The sequence below is a fragment of the Coffea arabica genome, chromosome 3c, assembly GCF_036785885.1.
Source record: "Coffea arabica cultivar ET-39 chromosome 3c, Coffea Arabica ET-39 HiFi, whole genome shotgun sequence".
NCBI classification, from domain to species: domain Eukaryota; kingdom Viridiplantae; phylum Streptophyta; class Magnoliopsida; order Gentianales; family Rubiaceae; genus Coffea; species Coffea arabica.
Window position 1 is genome coordinate 18196927 of NC_092314.1, and position 13076 is coordinate 18210002.

The 13076-nt window shown below is 34.2% G+C and overlaps 1 long non-coding RNA gene across 1 annotated transcript; it reads left to right on the forward strand.

Moving 5' to 3' along the window:
- Positions 1 to 6851: 6851 nt before the first annotated feature.
- Positions 6852 to 7552, forward strand: LOC113734837 (uncharacterized). Its single transcript, XR_011841890.1, has 3 exons — positions 6852 to 6932; positions 7246 to 7365; positions 7451 to 7552. It is a non-coding gene; the product is annotated as an uncharacterized lncRNA (long non-coding RNA).
- Positions 7553 to 13076: the final 5524 nt, after the last annotated feature.

Here is a 13076-nt window from a genome sequence, read left to right on the forward strand (position 1 = left end):
TGCTTTAGTTTTCCTATAATAACTCGCATATATTTTCCAACCACATTCTCTATTGCATATTGCAATGATTTTGTTACTATCATTCTTTTGGAACTTCAACTCAAAACCTTTAAGGATGGAATACATTCAAATTGCCTTTCTAAACACATGTGTGGTTAGGAAAATGAGGCCTACCACAATTTTAGGATCAGCCATGTCTCTTTCCTCATTAAATTCAGGAAATTGTTCTCTATTTTCATCATCAAAGGACTGAATGGCAGTTTCAAGTACTTCAGCATCAACAATATTTTCATGCTCAACAAACTTACCCTCTTTCCTAGCCTCAACAAAGGCTCTATAATCACCACTAATTAATTCAGCATATTGTTGGTACTGTCCTAAGTTAATATTGCTATCCAGCCCACTAGTTACCTTAGTAGTATTATCACCAATATCACAGCCATCACTTAATGTGTCCCCATCTAAGAAATAATCAAAATCTGAGTCATATTCAAAAGATTGCTCACTTTCAGGTGTGTATGAGTCATCAGATTCTGTTTCTGATTCACTCACATCATGATCAACCTCTGGTTCAACATTATCATTCACCCCACTAACCCTAAACCATCATTACCAGTCCCAACTCCCTGATTAGCATTTATATTGCTATTACCTATAGCTTCAACACCATCTTGCTGATTCCCATTATTATTTTTTATATCCCCATTATCATTTACCTCTCCAACATAGATATGAATGTATGGTTCATCTCTAAACATCCCAAACATATGCATGACTGCTGCTTCACTATTAAGTAAGACAAATTCATCATCCGGCATTTTAAAGTAAATTTGAGTGTTTATGGGCAAGTTCAGTCCTTTTAGCAGCCCCCAGATCTCAAATCTTGACATATAATCTGGGTCAATATCATTGAAATGTTTTATATCCCCACCCACATATGTTAGTCCTGGATTTTTTACAAAATGGCCCCCATAATGGACTTCAAATGAGAACATACTTTCCAACGGTGATGACCACACTGGTACGCGACAAAAAAATAATAAATCTAAGTGAGGGACCACAAAACCACATTTATTGAACTTAATTAACATACTGTAATTAGCAATAATAAACTTAAAAGACACTACCAACACCGACCCATGCTCAACAGACTAGAATCTTGTAAAGAAACCTATAAACAACACAATTATTGCATGAAAAGGACAGATAAGAAAATTTGGTCGCAATCAGCCCAACATGGAACCAACATAACGACCACATGCAATATATATATTCCATCACAACCATACAAATACCCATTCTAAAACTAAAGCCCACTGCTTTAGGTATCCAAATCCACACAAAAAAGGGGTAAAAGGTCGATTAAATAAAGAAAAAATTAGGGCTTTGCATATTACCTGATTTGCTGAGATACTCAAAATATTCTACTTGTTTTTTGATTCTTCAGACCATCTTTTACTTTTGGCCATTTCTAGTTACCCTCTGCAGTCATTCGGCTTTGGTTCTTCCTCGATCGCAAGAAAAAGGCAAAAAATTTTGGCAAACTCAAGATCAGCTTTGCCTTGTACTTTCTGCCCGACATAATGGGTTTGGAGGAGAAGAATGGTGATTTTGTCTATTCAGTTATTATTTGAGGATAAAGTTGTCATTTGAGTCCTAAAATAAACGGTGTGTAAATATCCGTTACTTTTCAGTGGATCTTGGGTGCGTTCTGCCTATAAACATATTTAGGGGTGTATTGTGCAACTCATATGAGAGTTCAGGTGGTTTTCTGCATTTAACCCTTTTTTTAATAAACTGCTATCTAGAATCTTAGCCGATCGGCTCTCCACCATTTTGCCAAAAATTATCTCCCCTCAACAGTTAGGTTTTGTTAAGGGGCGGAATATAACCGAAAATTATTTGCTCCCCAAGAAGTGATGTCCGGTATTGGCAAGCCCTCTAGAGGGAGCAATGTCACGTTAAAGTTGGATATGTCTAAGACATATGATCGGGTGTCCTGGTTTCATATTGTGAGTGTGTTGCGGAGGTTTGGATTTGGAGAGCAGTTCATGGATAGGGTCTAGCGCTTGCTTTCTAATGTGTGGTTCTCAATCATTATTAATGGTGCCTCGCATGGTTTCTTTAAGTCGGTCAGGGGGCTCCGTCGGGGAGACCTGTTGTCACCAGCACTATTTGTCATTGGAACTGAGATACAACTTAGATTCGTTGGGTTTAGGGTTCCACATGGGTGCCTTTCTATCACCAACTTAGCTTTTGCTGATGATGTGCTTGTTTTTGCGAATGGCTCATCCAGTTCCCTGCAGCGCGTCATGCAGGTGTTGGAGTTGTATTAGCAGTCATCGGATCAATTAGTTAATGCTCAACAAAGTGGTTACCTGATACATCCGTCCATGCCTCCATCTCGATGAAGGGTGATTAAGCGGATCACGAAGTTTACCAGGCGATCCTTTCCAACTCGATACTTGGGATTCCCCTTGTACTTAGGCAGGTGTGGGTCGCCATTTTTTGGGGAAGTCAGTCAAGCTGTGTTGGGACAGGTGTTGTCGTGGAAATCAAGGCTTCTCTCCCTAGGCGGGAAATTAATCTTTATCAAACATGTCCTAGCTTCTATTCCCATACATTTGCTGTTAGCTGCAGTGTTGCCGAATTCGATTTTCACATTGATAGAAAAGGTTTGTGTAGACTTCTTGTGGGAATCAATTGCTGAGAGATCAAAGTTCCATTGGATACACTGGTCTCAGTTGTGCTACCCGGTGGAAGAAGGGGGAGCAGGATTCCGGAGACTTGGGGATGTTTACAGAGCCTTCTCGTGTAAGTTATGGTGGAGGTTTCGGACCGAGTCTTCGCTGTGGGCAACCTATCTGAAGCCAAATATTATAGGGAAACACATCCGTGTCAAGTGCCACTGAATTTTTCTGCTATGGCTCTTTGGAGATGACTGTGGAATATTAGTCGGCAAGTGGAGTTGTCAATGCTATGGCAAGTTAATAAGGGATCTTGTCACTTTTGGTATGACAATTGGCTAGGTAGCGGTGCTTTGTTTCTCAGAGCGACTGTTATCCCAGAGCTCACCTTTAGGGACTTTATTACAAATGGGGATTGGGATGTCTAGCTGTTATCTCGAGCCTTACCCTAAGGGATTATCCCCTCAATCTTACAACACCCGCTACTTGAAGTTGGTTGCACAGATGAGGTTATCTAGACGCCGGCAACATCTGGGAAATTTACTTTAGCTACGGCTTTCGGTGAGGTTCGTCAAGCCCGCAATTCTTCTGCTGTTCTATCACATGTCTGGCATCCTCAAATTCCATTCAAGATGTCTTTTTCATGCTATGATTAATGATGGGACAGCTGCCGTTGGCGGATGTGCTAGGTCAGCTTGGGTTCCAAATGCCTTCGAAGTGTCCTTGTTGTCAGAATCCATCCTGTGAATCTATTGAACATGTGTTTTCTATAGGGCAAGTGGCCATGGAGGTTTGGGGTTATTTCGGGAGTATGCGTGGAGTAACCTGTGCAGGGTCCTTATTTTGGAGAGGAAGCGTTTTATGTTTGCAATTCTCCTTAGTCTCATTTGTTGGCATATTTGGAAGGCTCGAAATAAAGCCGTTTTTGAAGGTAAACTTATGCACTCGGCAGCCGATCTCTCAAGCCATATTCAGGGAGGTGAAAATGATGGTGGAGATTCATTTTAAGGGCATAGTCGGGGTACATTAGTTTCAGCAACTGTATGATTGGTCCTCTCGACCAGCGCGCGCTTTTGGTTTTAAACTGGTACGCTGGTCAGTGCCGGAGGTTGGGGTGCTGATGCTATATACGGATGGGTGCTCTAAGGGCAACCCAGGACTGGGCGATGGTGGTGGTGTCCTGTGCGATTCATCAGGGAGCCCTCTATTTGCATTTTCGATTTTCCTTGAGGAAACCTCCAGTTTACATGCAGAGACTCTAGCCCTTTTGATTGGACTTCGCGAGTGTGCTCAGAGAGGTTTTGGCAATGTGTGGGTCCAGTTAGATTCCTTGGTCCTGGTGGGGATTCTTCAAAAGCAGTCTCAGTATCCTTGGCACATCCGAAGGGAAGTGTGGCAGATTTGGCAGTTGCTAGGTGATTCTTCTCGGCTAAATCATTGCTACAGGGAGGCGAACACAGTTGCTGATATTTTATCTAATGTAGGGGTTTCCTACCCCGAGCAGCAGGTTAGGGTCTATGACCATGCACGCTTGTTGCCACAGTTGGCTCGTGGTGCAATTCGGCTAGATCGGTTAGGGATGCCTTTAGTTAGGAAGCTAAGGATTGGTTAGACTTTAGGGTAAAGATTTGTTCGATTTTTGTAATTTCAGGTCTAGTTAATAAAATGCGGGGTGGTGCTCGTCCCCGTGTGCGGGGTTAGCAAAAAAAAAATTATAAGAAATCAATATGCATCATATATTGGCCAGGACTAAATTACTGATTACTTAACAAATCATATCTAAACACATGATGTGATATATATTGCATTTGGTCACCTTTATACTCATACCATTTTCCTTTCTTTCTATTTATATTTTAAAGGTGCAAAATTCTATTGTTTATATTAGTGAAAATGCATAAAATCTTTTACAAAATTATTTCAATTTATTTACAAAATATTAATACATTTAGGAGAAGCAATGCATTGTAGGAATGGTTTACTAATTTTTTAGTAAACATAACTACTATATTAAAAATGTTTTAAAAAAACTTGATTTGTTATACTTTAATTAGGAGTTCTTTTGAAGAGAAGTATTAGGGGATTATATTCTTTGATTCAAGAATTTTTAGAGATTGTAATTATCAAAAGAAAAAAGAATTTTTAGAGATTGTAACTCTCTTATTATTTGATTTAATAAATTTGATATTTGTGCAAGTTTTCATATCTTTTATTTTCAGCAACAAAATTTGTGCTTATAGTTAGATACAAATATGGTAAAATATCCCTCATATGTATGTCATGGATATTTGAGACTTTCAGTAAAAAAAAAATTTGTTGTTAAAATAACTTTTTATCATAGTGCGCTAATTATTTTTGGACCGTTTTATACATTAACTGAATTTAATTTAAATTATACAATAGATTATATGTGCAAGTGATTTTCATTTAATTGTTGGATCTTATTTTTATAAACAATCTCCCAAGGAAAAAAGTCCAAATCATACTGATTTTCTTATATTAACTGTTATACTAATTTTGTCATTTTTATTGTTATACTATTTCTCATTTTGTTTGGGCTTTAACTCTTATTAATTGTTGTGTTCCAGATGTAAATTTATATATCCATAGGTGTTAAATTATAAAAATTGTGATATATAAACAAGTGATATTCTATATATAACTAGGAAGATTTGTTGTTATTGTTATTCAAACTTTCAAACTTTTCAAAAATTCAAAATGATTAAAAACTTATAATATGACTAAATTTTATTACATATTTTACAAGGTTATCTGAAAAGTGAAACTACTTTTCATAGTATTTTAAAATATATAAATACAAAAAAAATTTAAATTATACCTATAATCATTTATTATATAGGTATATTACGAGTACTTACTAACTAAGGTATTAAGTTTTAATCATTAATAAAACATCTTCTCATTATTTCAAATAAACTTTCTAATACTAGATTGAGATAATTTTTTAATGTAAAATTGTACATGTATTCCAAAAATCAGTAAGTTTTGATCATTAATCAAATTTACCATGTTATTAGTAAGAATTACTATTTATGTATAAAAACTTAGTGTTACTTGAACTAAACTTACTCTCTAAAAAGTAAGTTTGGGATATAAAGTAATAATTTATTTATATAAAAAGTAAGTTTAATCTTTATTCCAATTTACCTTTTGAGGTATAAAAATTACTAATTTATTAAGGTTAACTTACTATTTTAGATGGGAAACTTACTTCCATATTTTTAGGTGTTATCCTATTTACGTGGATAGGTCTAACAAATAATCAAATGGTCGCTAAAAATGCAACAACTTGTTATGTTAGGTAAAAACGGTTTCGTTACCATAACTATCGTTACTAAAGCATTGTGTCAAATAGGCCTTCTAACAAATCTTCAAATCTTGAAAGCAGCGAACAATAGGTAATGTGTGAAATAATTTGCTTGTGAAATATCTGAATTTTATTCTTTTACTCAAGCAATATAACTCGCAAAGAAGTTTATGGAGATAATTGTTTTTTCTTTCCTTCCGTAGTTTTTGGTTATGTTGTCTCATGTTTTCTTTAGATGATTATGAACTTCATATCCTGAGCTTAGACGGTTGACTCTGACGCTCCATTTGCTTTTTTTCCATATGGAAAGAAAGTAACAAGATTGGCACGTCGAAAGATTGTGGAGTTTTTACTCTGGGTTTAAGGTTCATGGGGAGCCCTTCCTATCACCAATTGACTGGATAGGGTTTCTCTGTGAGTCCCCCTTAGATTGCTCTTGTTGGCCGGTTTCTCGATGCTTCCTGCGCCATTGAGTGTAAGTGTGTGTGTGTGGGTTTCTACCACTTGGAAGAAAAAAAAAAAAGAAAGTAACAGGATTAGTTCCAAAAGAAAGCGTAAATATATCACTCAGTACTATGAAATTCTAAAGAACATATTTAATGCTAAATGCAGGATAAACGATATTCCTGCAAGCATGGGAATGCATTTCTCTTGTTGACGTAAAAGTCTCCTTCGTGTCTAAAAGTTTTTCTCTCATTTTTCCTCTCTTTATTTTTTATTTTCTATATACATTCTGTAAAGCCATTTGCCAAACGGCCCAAACCCGAATAACAAAGAAGTAAGCTTTTCATGTTTCCTATGTTTGCTGTTCACAGTTCCCTATCTCAGAATCGTCATTTGTTGTTCTGCAGGTTGATCGCTCATCAAATCTCCTGGTAGAATTACCAGAGACATTTGGGAATTTAAAAGATTTGAAGGTCTATCTACTATCCTTTGTTATCTTGGAATTTCTTTATTCTCGTATCCCTCTTTATTTCAAATTGGAAGTAAAAGTAAGATACGGAATACTAACATCAAGCCTTGCTACACCAAAAAGAGGGCAAGTAATGCAATTTATCTTTTTCAAGTATATGAATTTGGGATTTGCCCTTGCTCATTGAAGCTTGTAGGTGCCTTTAGAACTTCCAGATGTATCAGTAGATTGCCTTACTAATAAAAGCTGTGCAATGTTTCTTAAATTGCCGCGATAGTGACACTCTATATTTGCTCCCATCTTTTTCTGTATTGCAGGCTTTGTATGCAAGTAATAATGGACTGAGATCCCTCCCCAGTATCCTATTTAAAATGTGTAGCCAACTTTCGATTCTGGATCTGCATGGGACAGAAGTAACAATGGATGTTCTTCGCCAGGTTCCTTTTCTTCTCCAAATCATATGTGATTCGGATCCCCTCATTGTATTCAAATTTATGTATGAATCCATTTTGTTTCTTACAGTTTGAAGGATGGGATGATTTTGATAATCGCCGCCGCTTGAAACATCAGAAGCAGCTGGATTTCCGAGTTAGTAGGTCAGCTGAATTTGATGAAGGTGCTGACAATAGCTATGGAGCTGCTAGTTGAGACCCTTGCCAGTTGAAGACCTACACAACAGTAACATAGGAAAGTCTTACTGGGCGTTTGGTAAGAGGGTATCGGATTCGGGGAATGGAATGAACCCTATAAATGGTGTTTGGTTCACTGGAATGGGAATTGAAATCTTGGAATGATTTCTAAAAATTTGGTGTTTCTCCATTCCCAAGTATTTTGGTGGGTTTTGTCCGATTCCCAAGTTTGATTCCAAGAAACAAATCCAATTACATATTATAATTATACAATGATATAATTAATATTTATATATATTATATTTATTATATATTATAATATATACATATATATAATATATTATAATTATAATATTAGTACATTATATAAATATATATTATAATTATTTAGTTAAATATAATTATATTTATATAATATATATTATAAATTTATTAATATTATGTAATAATATATTTATAATATATATGTATATTTATAAATGCATATTATATGTGCATATGATTATAATATACACATGTATATAGTATTAATAAATTATATAATTATAATTATAATTATATTTATTATTTTAAATGCAATAATATATAATAATTACTATATCTAATATTAATATGCATTATACTTATATAAAATATGAGTAAAATTAATATTTATATATTATATAATTATAATTATGTATTTATTTATAGCGTTTGTATAATTATAATTAATTATATATATAATATTTAATTTAATTAGTTACAAACTTATAATAATGATGTTATTGTATTATATAATTATATATTATAATTATTTAGTTAAATATAATTATACTTATATAATATATATTATAAATTTATTAATATTATATAATATTATATTTATAATATATATGTATATTTATAAATGTATATTATATGTGCATATAATTATAATATATACATGTATGTAATATTAATAAGTTATATAATTATAATAATTATTATTTTAAATATAATAATAACTATATTTAATACGTAATATATATTATATTTATATAAAATATTTGTATAATTAATATTTGTATATATTATATAATTATATATTTATATTTAATTATATATATAATATTTAATTTAATTAGTTACAAACTTATAATGATAATATTATTATCTAAATTTACTAATACATTTATACTAATATATTTACTAATCCATTTATACTAATATATTTAATTAGTGAAAATTTTTTATATTTCATTTACAAAGAGCCAATAATTATCATTCACGATGTGGTTTATAATATATTTATTATATTCCATTCCGAAAGAATCGACGAACCAAACATCAACTATAATAATGATACACATTCCAGGTACTTGAACCAAACAAATATATTTGAATGAATGACCTCATTCCAAACCCAGCATATCCGATTCCGATTCCGATTCCGATGTGCGAACCAAACGCCACCTTAGTCCGTCCATTCAAAGTTGACAGCTGCCAACGGATTTTGTTGCCTGATGGTTCCAAGGCTGTTCATAGATTCATTTCCATGCTTTCCTGGGCAAAATTAGGCTATATGATTGATTGGAGAAATTTGTCCTTGGGGATCAGTCTTTTGGGCCACCAAATCTGTCCAAACCCAGTTACGTAAAACAAGCGCAGTGAAGGCCATACCAGGGATTTGCTCAAAGGAGCTTGTAGATGAATGGGCCCTTCAACGGCCTTTATCAAGCGACATCTGTCTCTCCAGCCACAAACAACTTCTGTTGTGAAAACAAATAACCTCCACCCCCCCGAGCACCGGTGGCAAAGCCCAAAGCATGATATCTCTGAATAATTGTATTTAGGGGGTTAGCATGAGGGCTGCAAACGAGCCGAGCCGAGTCGAGTTTTGAGCTAATCGAGCCGAGGCTCGACTAAATTTTACCGAGCTCGAACTCGAGCTCGAGCTCGACGAGCCGGCAAATTTCGAGCTCGAGCTCGAGCTCGAAAAAAAATAAAAAATAAATATTTTATAAAAAAAAATAAATAAAATAATATTTTTTTCTTAATAAATAATAAAATATTAAGGACATATACGTAAATTTACTATGAAAATAAAAAATATATATATAATATACGTAATTTTATTATTAAATAAAAATAAAAATAAAAATAAAAAAATATATATATATATATATATATATACCCAAGCTCGCGAGCCGGCTCGCGAGCTAACGAGCTTAATATTCTGAGCTCGAGCTCGAGCTCGAGTTTGACTCGAGCTGGCTCGAGCTCGACTCGAGTTCGATTAACATCGAGCTCGACTCGAGCTTGACTCGAGCCGCTCGCGAGCGGCTCGATTCGTTTGCAGCCCTAAGCATGAGACCCCATTATTAGGTTTGGACAAGCCCCACCACTTGAATAAGTAGCCAATGAAATTTCATGTTGTTCCTTCCCTTGAACCAATAAATTTTGAATTAATTTTTCAAAAAGAAAATTTTATTGAGTTAATCTTTTTTTAAGTAATTTTAAGATAATTTTACATACATTGACAGAATGCATATATACAATAACAATTGAATGCATGATATATATACAAATATAAAATTTAAATTCAAATTAATTGTTGTTCATATTTGATTGACCGTGTATTCATAGACTTGTTTCATGAAGATTAATTCATAAACATTTTTTATGTAATAAAAGAAGACAACTTTGATGATGGTACTCGGTGCTGCACGTTTCTCTCAAAATGGAAGTACTAGTGAGTAATATCAACAACCATATGTAAAGTATCAACTGATTCCTGCACTTTTCCTATTGGGGTAACGACCTTAATTGCGCGAGAGGCCCCCGCCCAGCCTTGCATTTGCCTGCCGTGTCCAAATAAAAGAAGGAATTTTGAGTTAAACCAAAGAACGAAAAAAAAAAAGCAGCCATTTTCGTTTTTTTTTTTTTTTACTGTACGCTATTTCACCATCTTTGGTGAGGACAGGATTGTTTCTTGATTAGGGGTGTCAACGGATCAGATTGAGAATTTTGAATTCGGACACGTTTTTATGTAATAGATCCGGACTCGATCTGTATACTCAATGGATCTTGATCTTAAAGTCCTGAATTTGGATATGACGGGTCCTGATCGGGTTCAAGTTGGATTCAAATTTAAAAGGTTCAAATTGAAATATTTCAAAATTAAATTCAAAACCAATCATAAATCCAATTTCCAAACTTGAACAAATCAAATTATAAAATTAAATCACAAATAACTCGCAATAGTCAATTCAAAATTAATTACAAATCAATCTACAAAATCATTACTAAATTGTTAATTTGTTAAAAGAATATATTTAAAAATATTTATATTTTATAATTATTAATATATTATTCGGATCCGGATCGGAATCTTATATTCCGTATCCGACCCTTTTTTATTAGAGTAATCTGATCTGAATCCGGAATTATTTTTCAACCCAAACCCGTAAAATTTGCCGGATACATTGACACCCTTATTCTTGGTATAATCAGTACCCATACCCTCAGCCGATCCTCAGCTCCTTTTAGTGTCCAACAATGGCGTGGTCCTTGGCTGCTTGCTTATTTATATTTGTACTCCTCCTGGCGCTCAAAACCCCCGGGTAAAGAATGATTCTCTGATTGATTGATTGATTTTTTTTTTATTTTGGGTTCTTTCTACTAGGACTACTTCAAGTCATCGGAATTGTCCCCACAAGCCTCAAGTGGTGGGGTGAGGAGCAGAGGAAGTGTCGATTACTTGGGACGGAGCTTCTGAAAAAATGAAGCTCTCAGTATTAATAGTGGGGACGGTTTGTTGTTTAATCAAAATGTTAGGATGCAGACAACTAGGCCCGCTTCCCTTGTTTTATCTCATCCTAAACAGTAAACACCACATACTTCAGTTCTATCTTCCGTGTCTCGATATATGTGTTATCATGCGTTTATAGTACCACAAGTACAACTTGTTTGCTCTTTTATTGCTCTGATATCTAGATTCTGTTATTTACAGAGGGAATGTGAAAAAAATGTATTTTTTAAGAATCTTTTGCGGTGGTTGTTCCTGTATAGTATTTTGTGATTTTGCCTCAGAAAAAGGAAGACAATGGTGCTAGATTGTGGAGGAGATGAGTCCAGAACTATTAAACAGAAAAAGAAAAAAATGAAAAAGATGCTAAAGTACCCAGATACAGATATTAACTTCTACTGGTACGTGAGACTGAATAATCCTTATGTTTGCGATTTGGACAGGGGACACTTGACTCTGGATTTTGGTGGTTCCAGGGCTCACTTTCATTATTGGCAAAGTGTATGAAATTTGCATAATTTTTGTTTACATAGGAAGGTGGCTGTTTGCTGTTAGAGAGTTTGGTCATTTTTTATGATTACAAATGTGATGCACAAGTATTGACAGATTGATACAAGGCGAACCTTTTGTAGAATTATTTTTACACTAACATCACATCCACATTGCAGATTCAAGTCGTCAATCTGGAATCATATCTCTAGCTATTAATTGGTCACATAATTGCTGTTTGTAAGTTGTAACATAAGATTGAACTCGGAAGCCTGACATGCTACTTTAGCACTTGGCAAATATTCCTCATTTATAATGGTTGAAAGTATAATGACTTTCATAGTTTTTCACTCTACATTTCCTTCAAGCTCTTTTTAGAACCCCCTCCCCCCCGCCTCTCCATCCCTTTTAACAGCATTCGCTATTAGATGCAACTTGCATTTCAGATATTTAATGCCAATGATCATTCGTAAATGTATTAAGACTCAGTTCTGTGTCTTGTATTCCTCCAAGAATGTGCTTTTTTCAATAAAATTAAATGTAGAAGAAATGGAAGGAATAAATGAATTCAAGTGTCCTCTCTAAAACTTCTACTCTGGGAGATTTTTGTGTATTCATTCTACATTGTTTCTCTGATTAGTAGCACAAATTAACACTATTACCTTGTGAAGGAAAAGCAACATGATTATGCTGGTCAAGTATATTCTGCTCCCACATTGAGCAATGAGGAAAAGGAAGTTGCTTGTGGGAGTTTGATGATGAAATTTGATCACATTACTCAAAACTGATATCTTAGTTTCATTTTGCGATGTTGAGATTATATGATAAAGTTAGACAACTGCAATGTTACTCATCTTTCACCCTATAATCTTGTTTCATCAAATTTCTAGAATTTCTATCAACTTCTTTAATGACTTGGAGTTGATTTTCTCTTTCATGTGTTGATGTCTCTCTATCTTCTCATTTTGAAGCTAAATGGTTTGTTCAGTTTTTATTATGAGATTCTTTTTTCATTAGAGGTTCTTGCTAAATTACTAAAGAAGAAAACTGAACTTAATTTTTGGCTGTAAGGTTAATATGATTGTTCATTTTATCTATAGTAATCCATCTCTTTACCTATTTATAGTAAATCCTAGCTGTATAATTCCAAATACTATGTTGTTCCACATGACTAATTAAATGCAAATTGGTCAATAAGAGACTAACTTGCATGGGATACTTCAGTTAACTCTCTGGATATCTGGATGACTTAATGTGCGGGAAG